The sequence below is a fragment of the Vombatus ursinus genome, unplaced genomic scaffold (genome assembly GCF_900497805.2).
Source record: "Vombatus ursinus unplaced genomic scaffold, bare-nosed wombat genome assembly UNPS02014778.1, whole genome shotgun sequence".
NCBI lineage: Eukaryota > Metazoa > Chordata > Mammalia > Diprotodontia > Vombatidae > Vombatus > Vombatus ursinus.
The window spans coordinates 16,420,932-16,432,494 of record NW_020954556.1 but is presented as its reverse complement, the minus strand read 5'-3'; positions in this window follow the sequence as shown (position 1 = coordinate 16,432,494).

Here is an 11,563-nt window from a genome sequence, read left to right as displayed (position 1 = left end):
AGATTCTGGATAAATTCCACATGGGCCTACACTGTCTCTTCCAAGACCCTAGGGACAACTTGTAGTTTGTATTTCCCAAGAAGACAATCACATTTTGGGACAATTCCCTTTCCACAAGCCTGTACTGTCTGAATAAATCAAAGAAATGTTGAGAGAGGGAAGCAAAGTGCATATTTTCAGATCCCCTTTATTATGGATTAGCTCTCTTACTGCCAGAGGTGTGATGAATCATACTTGAAACAGCTCTCAATAACCAAATGTTAAATTTTCAGTATGAGTATTTCCAACTCAGAAAAGTGGCAAAGGCTACAAATCATGACTTGGTTTATAGTTTTGTTGATTTTCTAGATTTAAGAAAATGATAGAGAAAATGTTAGTAATGTGAATTGAACTTAAAATTGTGTCCTGTATGTTTTGTTTTTCAGAGACCTGGTTGTTAAACGTTTACCTGCATACCATTGCTTACTGCCCTCTATTTGCATGAGCAGTCATCTTCTCCTTCTAAGGGACATGCTGCTCAGAGACTTCTCTTCTTGCCTAGAATAAAACATTATCCTAGAAGTCCTAGTCTTTGAAGTCTTGAAGGTAGGGTTGTTCTAGAAGCAACCCCCAAGAATGGTGTTGCCTAAGAAATCTCCCTTCTTTGGCTAAAAGATCAGGTCCCAGGGTCACATTGCCTAGGAAATCTCCCTGCTCTTACTAGGTTGTAAATCATATTCAGAAGTAATATTTCTCATGAATTCCTCTCTTGGACCACATGGGTGAGCCCTTGAAGGTCCTATATACTTCTCAAGTACATCCATTTCTGTCCTGACTGCTACCATCTTTTGGTCTGGGAAGATTGACTTCCATCCTTTATTTGTGCTCAGAAATGAGGGAAAAGGTACAAGGCGACCAGAAACTCTTCTCTGAGGCCTCACTGACTTGGGTAAGCACATGAACCTTCAATGAGTACTGTCATTAATTGTTCCTGGAGAGGTGCTGAGAAAGAAATTCCACCTTCCCTCCCTCCAATCTGCTGTGTAATCCAATGTCTTTGGAAAAGAAGTGGGGCAGCTAGGTGGCGCAGTGGATAGAGCAGCAGCTCTGAAGTCAGGAGGACCTGAGTTCAAATCCAGTCTCAGACCAAACACTTGACACGTACTAGCTGTGTGACTTTGGGCAAGTCACTTAACCCTGATTGCCTTACTAAAAAAAAATTAAAAAAAAAGGAAAAGAGGCAGAAAGAGGGAGGGAGGAAAGCAAAAAAGAAGTTTAGCAGGCCTTCTGGCTTGTTTTTATAAAACAATAAAAAGGACTGACTTCTCCCAACAAAGTCTACCCTCCCAAGAGTCAGAGCCAACTAAAGCTCCTATAGTGATAGGAGGCTAGAAGGCTATCCCCTAGGAGGAACCAAGGGACAACTCCAAACCAATCAATTCATCTTGATTTAGCACTAGGCACTGAGATTTATTTGTGAATCGACTTTTGCTGCTCCTAAGAAGGTGGCAATGGGCGTATATATAGGTTATAAATAAACATCCAACCCTATTATGTATTAATTGAAAAGGACTCCTAATCAGCCCCTTTCAGTCATGTCCTATTCTTTGTGATCCCATTTGAGGTTTTCTAGGCAAAGGTACTGAAGTGGTTTGCTATTTCCTTCTCTACCGCATTTTACAGATAAGGAAACTGAGGTGAGCAGGGTTAAATGACATGCCCAGGATCACACAGCTAGTAAGTGTCTGAGGCCAGATTTGAACTCAGGTCTTCCTGACTTCAGGCCAGGAGCTCTTTCTACTGTGCCACCTAGTTGCCCAATCAACCTCACTCCCTTACACACTTTCACGCATACTTCTACATACTTCTAGTAATCTCATCTGGTGTATTATTTTTGAATTTGATGTGATTTTTTTCCTTTGTGAATTAATGACAGAAAACACACTCTGATGGTCTGGAGTATATGTTGGCAGGGGGATGAACAGGAAGAGGAAACAAATACCAGATCCTATAATCTAATTATGGTTAAAAGAAGGGGGAAGATAGGAACCTGAGTCAGCTGCAGTAGATTTCAGAACCCAGAAATGTAGGTAGACTTAGGGACCACAAAGGTCAGATGGTTTGGTGACCCTAATTGGAGTTTAGTGATCAAGGAAGTTTATAAACTAGTAGAAAAAAAAATGAATCCAGGGCTGTTTTGGGGGGAAGGAGCTGATATTCCCAGGAAGCTGACTTCAATTAACAAGGCCTAAGGCCCAGGGCCAGATCCTTTACAAGGGCTATCTTAATACATCTGTATTTAGTCTTATTGCTAATAACTCTCCCTGAAGCTGAAGAAAATTAGTTTATCCAGCTAAAGGCCCTGCAAGCTTCTAAAAAGGACATATTAATACCAACTAGATAGAAAATAGATCAGCAGTCTTGGAAGCATTATACTGAAAGAAAAGAGATGTACAAGCTTTATCTTTAATCAGGGTTGCCTAGAGCCATAAACAAGAATTTTATCTTACACCTAGAGTACAAATCCTCAGGGGGTGAGTGCCTCAGGTGCAGAAGAGGTCTAGCCCTCACCTGCACAAGAAGTCGGAAGGATAGGTTACTAGGTGGCTCCATGGCATTGGGAATCTGGGAAGTGGGGGTGGGGAGGGTGAGGAGAGCAGCTTCAAGGTGGCAGCTTCTACACTGCATTTGACCTATATTTCCAGCCCTGAGATTTGCCTAAGATTGTTGGAAATATAAATATTTGTTCATTTAAAATAACATTTCTTTAAGAGGGATAATTTTTGACAGCTAGTACATGTCACCTTGGGTTATCACTTGGTTTGCCAGGGCCTCAACATGGCCTTGTCTTTAATATGTATAAAAGTGAACTACAATATTTGTGGTCTACACCTGAAGATAGACACCACAGAGAATAACTACACTCCCACAACCTATGCTGTAGTGGTCCCATCAGGCCTACCTAGAACATGAAGATTAAAAGGTCTTGGAATTGACCCACTTTGATGACTATTCTTATTTTCCAGATTTGGGGGTGCAAGCTCCTCCCTTAAGAGCTTCTTTATTTCTTTTCAGATTCTTTGCAGGTAATTATACTACCTTGATTCTTTTTCTATGCCAGAAATGGGGTAGAGTGAAGTAGGGATCAGTTCTGGCAGAGACAGAATTTAAAGATATAGGTTTGTATGGGCCGAAACATGGGTTTTGGTAGGTGATTGGGCCAGGAGTTTGATCTAATCCAGGAGAAGACAACTGAAACTGATCTACAGCAAGAAAGAGTTGTTAGCAGATTTGTTGTTATTGAATCATTTTAGTCATGTCCAATTCTTCTTGACCCCATTTGGGGTTTTCTTGGCAGAGATGCTGGAGTGGTTTGCCTTTTCCTTCTCCAACTCATTTTATAGATGAGGAAACTGTGGTACATAGGGTTAAGTGACATGCCCAGGGTCACACGGCTAGTAAATGTCTGAGGCCAGATTTGAAGCCAGGAAGAGCTGTTAGAAGACTATTTGGCTAAATCTGTGATCCTATAGAATAATCCAGGAAGGTAATTAAGTAGACCTATACTATAGTGATAGCATTGAGAATATGGATTGATGTTATAGAGTGAGGACAAGAAAATATGTTTGGTTTGGGACATGGTGAGATGTTTGGGACATGTTGAATATGCCCTATGGGCCAAAGGAGATGTGGGTCTGGAGCTCACAGGAGAGGTGAGTCACACTTGCAAGTTAATGGCAAAGAGAGAGTGAGGAAATAAATGAACTTACCAAGGGAGAAAGTTTAAGAGGAAAGAAAAGAGGCCAAAAACAGAATTTTAGGAAACACTCCATTTAAGGCATCATGAAGATAATAAAAAAATCAGTAAAGAAGGAAGAAAATGATCAATTTGAGATAATAGAAGAGCTAGGAGAGTGTAGGCAGCTAAGTATTCCAATAGATAGAATGCCAGGCCTGGAGTCAGGAAGATCTGAGTTGAAATCTGGCCTCAGATATTTACTAGCTGTAAGTCATTAACCTGTCTGCCTCAGTTACATCAACTGTAAAACAGGGATAATAACAGAGCCTATTTCACAGGGTCATTGTGAAAATCAAATGAGATATTGGCACACACTTAGCATAGTACCTGGTTAATAAATGCTTGTTCCTTCTTTCCTTTTTAGAATGGCATGGTCAGAAGCCTTACAAACTGCAGAGGGCTCAAAGAAGATAAGAACTGAAAAACAGTTATTGGATTATGTAGTCAAATAGAATGTCCTTGGTGACTTTTAAGAGAACAATTTCAATGTAATGATGGGAGTAGAAGTCCAACTGGCTAAACAGAGAGTATGTGGTAAAATGTGGACCATTGCTATAACTAGAAATGTTAGACCTGATGGGCAGAAGGTGCAGAGACAAAGATTTTGTTTTAAAGGGGTGGATGGGGATGGGGGAAATCTTAACAATTAGAATTATAAAGAAGTAGAAGGAGCTGCCTTCACCCCACTTACCTCTGATGACCTTTCAAACGCTAAGATTCTCCGATTGTAAAGTATTTCTCTTTCTCCTCTTCATTCTGTTGTTCACATCAGAATCTAGAAGCAGCATTTTGTATTACAAAGACCACTAGTCTTGGGATCAAAAGGCCTGGGTTCAAGTCCTTTTTCTGACCCTTCCTCGTTGTGTTACATTAAGAAGATCACTTCTCTTAGCTTGTTTCCTTTTCTTTGAAATGGGAAATAATATTTGAATTATGTATGAAATGAGGCTAAAGACTCTCTTAGCATGGTCTCCAACTCAAGCTTAAATAATTAGGTAGGTTTTTGTTATTAGACAATTTTCCATAGTTGATGGATAAAGAAATTTAAAAAAAAAAAAAGAGTTACAAATCCAATGAATGAGGGAGACTGGATTCATGTGAGTTCAGAGATGTGGTTCCTGAGGTCTTACTCTAATTAAGAGGAGGATCATGTCAAAAGAGGCTGTGCTAAGTGGAAGTGACAGGGCTGGGATTTACTCAATTAATGTCTTTTGATATGCAACAAGACCAGGTTACATTTGCCAGACAAGGCTTAATGACTGTGCTAATGATCAAAAATGTTTCTCAGGAACCTGAGATTTCTCAGATTCCTGGAAACAGCAAAACTGTGTCTGAAGCAAATGAAGGGATTGGTTTAAATGATCTCTAAGGTCCCTTCTAGCTCTGACATTTAGTGATCCTGTAATCATAGAAACAATGAAAAAATTGTCTCTAATTCTGTTACGATGGGGGAGGGGTTAAAACAAAATAATTATATCCTTAATGAAAGGAAGGCAGTTCTAAAGGTATTTGTTTTGTAGTGTTCATTATTGAGACAGAGATTTTAAAAATCAAGTATTTGACAGGGCAACTTCACCTGGAAAGCTGAGGGCTGGGCTGCTTGCTCACTCATCTCATGAGGGTCATAACAGAACTGGGAAAGAAACAGAGAAACAACATGAAAATGGTCAAAGGAATAGGGATACTAGTGAGGAGAAGGACTACCATCTCAGGGGAGGAAATTTGGACTGATTAATCAGGAAAGACAAGGGGGAGATGAAAGGATCGAAGTATGGAGAGCTGGATGAGTCCTAAGAGATCATTTACTCCAATCCCTTCATTTATGATTGAGGAGTCAGTCAGTTAGTTAAAAAGCATTTTTTAAGCACTTACTACATCCCAGCCACTGTTTTAAGAGCTGGAGTTGCAAATGCAAACAAAGACAGTCCTTGCCCTCAGATAACTTAGATTCTATTAGAAGAAGACAACACAGAAAAGGAAAGCTGAAAAGGGGCAGAGTTTGGAAGGAGGTTATAAGGTAGGGGCAAGGTGGCTAAGTCTGGAATATCAGGAATTGCTGGTCTCAGTCCTTCCCTAAAATGGAGGTTCCAAGAAGAAACTGAGGCCCAGAGAAGGGAAGCAGAGTAAGGCTATGGCCCCTTTCTCTGACTTCAAATCCAGTGTTCTTTGACTATATCATGCATAGAAAAGATCACAGAATCGTAAAATTACAGATTTAGAGATAGAAAGGAACTTAGAAGCCAGCACGCCCACCCCCTTCATTTTATAAAAGAAGCTAACGTTGAGAGATTAAGGGACTTCCCCAAAGTCACACGGCTATGAAGTATCAGGCTAAGAGACCCAGGCAAATCATTTAATGTCTCTCAGCCTCGGTTTCACTGGGGTAGGATAGAATAAAGAACACTGGTTTTGGAATCAGGAGACCTGGCTTTAAAGCAGCTCCAGGCTTGCTAGCTCCATGACTATTGGCCTATCCCTTCACCTCTCTCAATTTCGGTTTCCCCTATTATAAAATGGGGATGATAATTTCCACACTTTCAACTTCATAGAGTTTTTTTGGGAGAAAAATACAAGTGACAATGGTGGTAGTGATGGTGATAGTGATGATTATAATAAAATCTAGAACCTCATGAAGGGGATGAATAATGCGCTCATCAACTTCCAGAACACTTGAAGCTCTTCTTTTAGCCTTTAAAGGGGAACATTCCCCTTTTTAGTGTTTTAGGACAAATAGAAGTAGAAACTTTATACAGTAGGAAAAAATAGTTATTGAATTCATTCAACCAAGAGGAAGGTCATATCAGAAATAAGAATGAAGATCAATGAATTAAGGTTACAGATCGTCATCTATTAGTAATAATGATGGATGCTAAAATAGGATCTTGGACTGTAAGCACTGGGTTAGTATTCATTACGAACCTTGTCCCTAACCTGGTAGGGCAGATATTTTCCCAGAATCATAAAATCTCGAGTTGGGAGGGACCTTAGAAGCTACCTAGTCCAAATTTTATCTGGATAAGAATCAGTCCAGTGCTGCATATAAGAAATGTTCAGGTTTGAAGACCTTTAGTGAGGGGCAACCTGCCTTCTCCTGGATTAGCCTATTTCATGCTTGAGACTCAGCTCAAATTCTTAGGAAGTTTTTTTTCTTTTTACATTTAATTCTAATTCTTATTTCCAAAGGAGAAATTTCTGTCAAAAAGAATTTATGAAGGACATGAGCTTGATGAAAAAAAAACATGGGAGTTAATTAAGAAAAAAATTGGAATTGTGAAGAAGAAAGACAGATTAAAAATATGTAGGAGAAAGTTAGGAGTTAGGATACCAGGGGAAATTTGAAGTAGAGTGATTCAAACTGAAGGAAGGGAAAGGCTCATTCTAAAGGAGGAAAAAGATTGAAAAGAATGCCAGAGGAGGAGAAAAAGGACTTAATCAATTGATTATTCAATTGACCAACCTCTATATTACCCCTATCACCGGGGAAACAGTCCCTGACCTCATGGTACTTACATTCGAATACAGAAAGAAAAGGCAATTGATAAGGCAACCTAGGTGGTACAGTGGACAGAATTTTAAAGATGGAGTCAGAAAAACCTGAGTTTGATCTCACCTCAGACACATATTAACTGTGTGTGAACCTAAGCAAATCAACTTAACCTCTTTAGACTTCAGTTTCCTCATCTATAAATGAGTTCATCCCTGATAGCTCTAAATCTATGAACCTATGATTTTATGAAAGAAAAAAATAAGTAAAATGAATTGGTAACACAAAGAGATTAGTGAGCATAGGGTAGGAAACTAGGCCTGGTTGTCAAGTGGTTAAGAAAGATAGTATCTGAGAAAAGAATTTGCATTTCTGGACTGGTTTTAAATAGATGCTTTCTGGCCAGGGTTGGAGTACAACTTACTAAATATAAAAAAGATTTATTTACTTGGAATCTCATAAAACTAAATTAAGTGTTTAAACTGAAAATGAATGTGGAGGGAGAGAAATACCCATCTACCAAGTAAGATGCCATAAAGAATAGTTGTAAAGTAAGAAAAAAATAGCAGTTCAAGATACTCAGGAGCACAAAAGAAACAAAGTCCAAGAAAGGATTGGAGGCATACCACCTAAGGGCTCAAATGTCTATATTCAAATGGACAAAGTATAGGCAATACAAGAAAGCAAATCTGACCCCTTAGCAAATCTGACTGAAGCTTGCTAGTAAAGACCTATGACTGAAATATGACTCTGAATAGGTATACCAAGAAATGGCTATGTGAGGAAATACAAGAATCAAAATGGGGAAGTATAGTGAGGACTTCAGTGAAGATCAATGAAGGTATAAACAGAGGCACTTTTGGTATTAGCAGGTACTACAAGTTACCTGGTCAGAAAGAGGAAATACATGAGTAAATCAGGGAACAGAAAAACTCATACAGAAGCATCACATGTTCAGACATCTGTTATAATGCCATTTGAAAAAAAAGGACAACTAAAATATTTTTAACTTGCCATAATGATAATTCCACTTTTTGAAAGGTAAAGGACAACAAGCAAACATTCTATTTAGAATCTGAGTCTGATCAAAAGGAGATTTTTTTGGTGTGGAAATGATGGGAACTGTGGAAGGTGGAGTGGGTGCAGTGATCATTCCCTCTTGAGTTTGTGATAGATAAGGAGAGGAAAACCAGATATAATCTGGTATGAACCCTAGATTTGGGGAGAATAGCTTTCAAAGAGTTCAAAGGAATGATATTTTGGATTCCATAGACTAAAATTCCACATAAGCAGTTAGGTCAAGAGAAAGGAGAAACTCTCAACATTGAAATTCTGAAGATCAAAATGGAAATAATTCCATTGAAGACCAAAAAATGGGAGTTCTTCCTCTGAAAAGACAAACATAGGTGCACAGGACACTCATCACCAAACTTAGATTTGTAAAAGATGTGTACAGAAGACATAAACCAAGGTAGATCCCAGGATGAATACAAAACCATGAAAATACTTTAAGAATAATATCAAGAGCACTAAGCTACATTGGTGAAAAGAGGGTGGATGGGACAATAATAAGGAGCTGTTCAAATCTTATCTTAGAACTACTTTTTCTGATGGTAAATCAGATTTAGATCAGAAATAACAACAATAATAATAGCAACAATAATAGTGAGCATTTATATACCACTTTAAAGTTTTCAAGGTGCTTTACAAATATTATCTCATTTTATTCTCACAACTACCCTGAGAGGCAGGAGCTATTATTATCTCCATTTTACAAAGGAGGAAACTGAGGCATATAGAGGTTAAGAATAATAACAATAACAGGAAGAATGGCATTTGTATAGCACTTTAAGATTTACAGATCACTTTACAAATATTATCTAATTTTATCCTCAAAACTACCATGGGATATAGGTATTATTATCCTCCTTGTACAAGTGAGAAAACTGAGGCAAACATAGGTTAAGTGACTGCCCCCAAGTCACACAGCAAGCAAGTATCTGAGGCCCTATTTGGACTCCAAACAAAAGTGGTTCATAGGAATGTTATGTTAAAGATGAGTTTAGGCATACTAAGAGAGCACCTGGCTGCCCTTGAGGAGTTCAAGACAGCTGGCCCAAATGAACTGCCAGATGTGATTGCTGAACTGCTGTTAGTGATAACCGAATAGTCAGGAAGAATGGGGGAGTTTTCTCTCAAGCTTGCTTCTTCATCCGATTTCACTATTTTCATCACCTGAATGATCCCCCCCCCCCCCCCCCCCCCCCCCCCCCCCCCCCCGCCTCCCTTGTCTGTGGCCAACTCCCATCACTTCTGTATCTCTAACACCTCTCTTAACTCTCCCCTCTTTGCTTTTCCCCTGCTACCAACCTAGCATAGGCCTTTTTTTCTACCCACCTAGATTATTGTAACAGTCTTGAAACTATTACACTAAAAATCTCTTAAACTGAAGTACTATGGCTACCATTCTCTTACCCCTCAAATCCATCCTTCCTATAACTTCCAGAAGTCATTATTTTAGAACAACTATTGATATATTATTTTATATCATCTTCTCAATGTATTTCTCCTCCTCCTCTCCCAAAAGGCATCCTTATAAAAATATTTAAAAAGAAGAAAAAGAAAAATAGTTCAGCAAAACTAACCAACATTTCAAAATAGTGTGACATTATATACAGTATTCCACACCCATAGTTCCCCAACAATTGCAAAGAAGTGGAGGAAAGGGGGCAGGTGCCTTTTCATACAGTTTCTTTGGTACCAAGATCATACTCATTCTTAATATATAGATCTTGTTATTTTACTCCCCCACCCAAAAATCTTCAATTGATTTCCCATTGTCTATCAAGCAAAATTCAAACTTATTTTCCTTACGTGTAAAGCCCTCCCCTATCTAGCATCACTGTGCTTTTCCAGCTTTATAATACCCCAATTCTTTCCTGCAGTCTATGATTTAGCCAAGTTGTACTACTCTCTGCCCCCTTTACATGCTGTACATTTCTACTTCCATGTCTTTGCTTGATCTGTTTCCTATTCCTGGAATGTCTTTCCTTCCACATCTCATCTGTCATTTAAAGGTCAACTCACATGCCATCTTCTCCATGAAACCCTCTCTGATCTCACATAGAACTTTTCTTAGGCTCACTAATCACATATTATTACATATTGCCATTTTCTCCTTCTGGCGGTACTTTTTCTCCTTACTAGACTGCTAGCTCCCTGGGGGCAAGATCTGTGTGTACTATCTATTTGGTTCTCTTCTGGTGCCCATCAGAGCACTCTGTACATTTAACAAATGATCATTCTATTGCACTATATTTTAATGGAAAGAGCACTGTATCTGGATTCAATGGTCCTAAATTCAAATCTCAACTCTGCTACTTACTGTAGCAGGAGCATAAGCAACTCACATCACCACTCTGGGCCTTGACATCTTAATCTATAAAATGAGGAAGCTGATTCCTAGGTCCACAGTAGTTTTAAATCCTGTAAATCAAATTCATTTCCCTCCTCAGATTGAGCTTAGGCATAAGTCATGGAGGTTTTTTCAGAAGTGCTAAATAAACCCTTCTAGATGACATGTCCAGTGACCTTTTCCTCTAGGATTGTTACAGGAAGGCTGTGCATCTCTAAAGAAGGGGGTAAATACTTGACAGGTTCAGGAACCTTTGCTTGTCAGATCTGGTTTCTCATCAAACAATGGATATTGTTCACCATTTCTGAGAAGTTAGTATAAATCATGGGAAATAACTGGTCCTATCCTGGGAAATCAGCATAATGGCATCAGAGGAAATCTATTGCGTCCCAAGAAAAAGAAATGCACCTAGTAGAAAAATATAAATTATAAGCCTGTAAACAAAGGAAATAAATATTTCATTTGTAAGCTATATATCAAATCCCATTTCAAAACTATAAAGATATCCATGTATCATATAGAAATGTAATACCTTGGCTATTTTGAGCAATACTTGTTGTTGCTGTTCAGCTGTTTCAGTCACGTCCTATTCTTCCTGACCCCATCTGGAGTTTTCTTGTCAAAGATACTGGAGTGGTTTGCCATTTCCTTCTACAGCTCATTTTACAGATGAGAAACTGAGGCAAACAGCATTAAGGGACTTGCCCAGGGTCACACAGCTAGGAAGTATCTGAGGCCATATTTGAACTCAGGAAGATAAGGCTTCCTTACTCCAGGGCTAGCACTCTATCCAGTGTACCACCTAGCAGCCCATGTATCAAGCAACACATGGTCCAACTAAAGTTGGACCTAACATTGCCAGTGCAAAGTAAGTTGGGCAAAATCT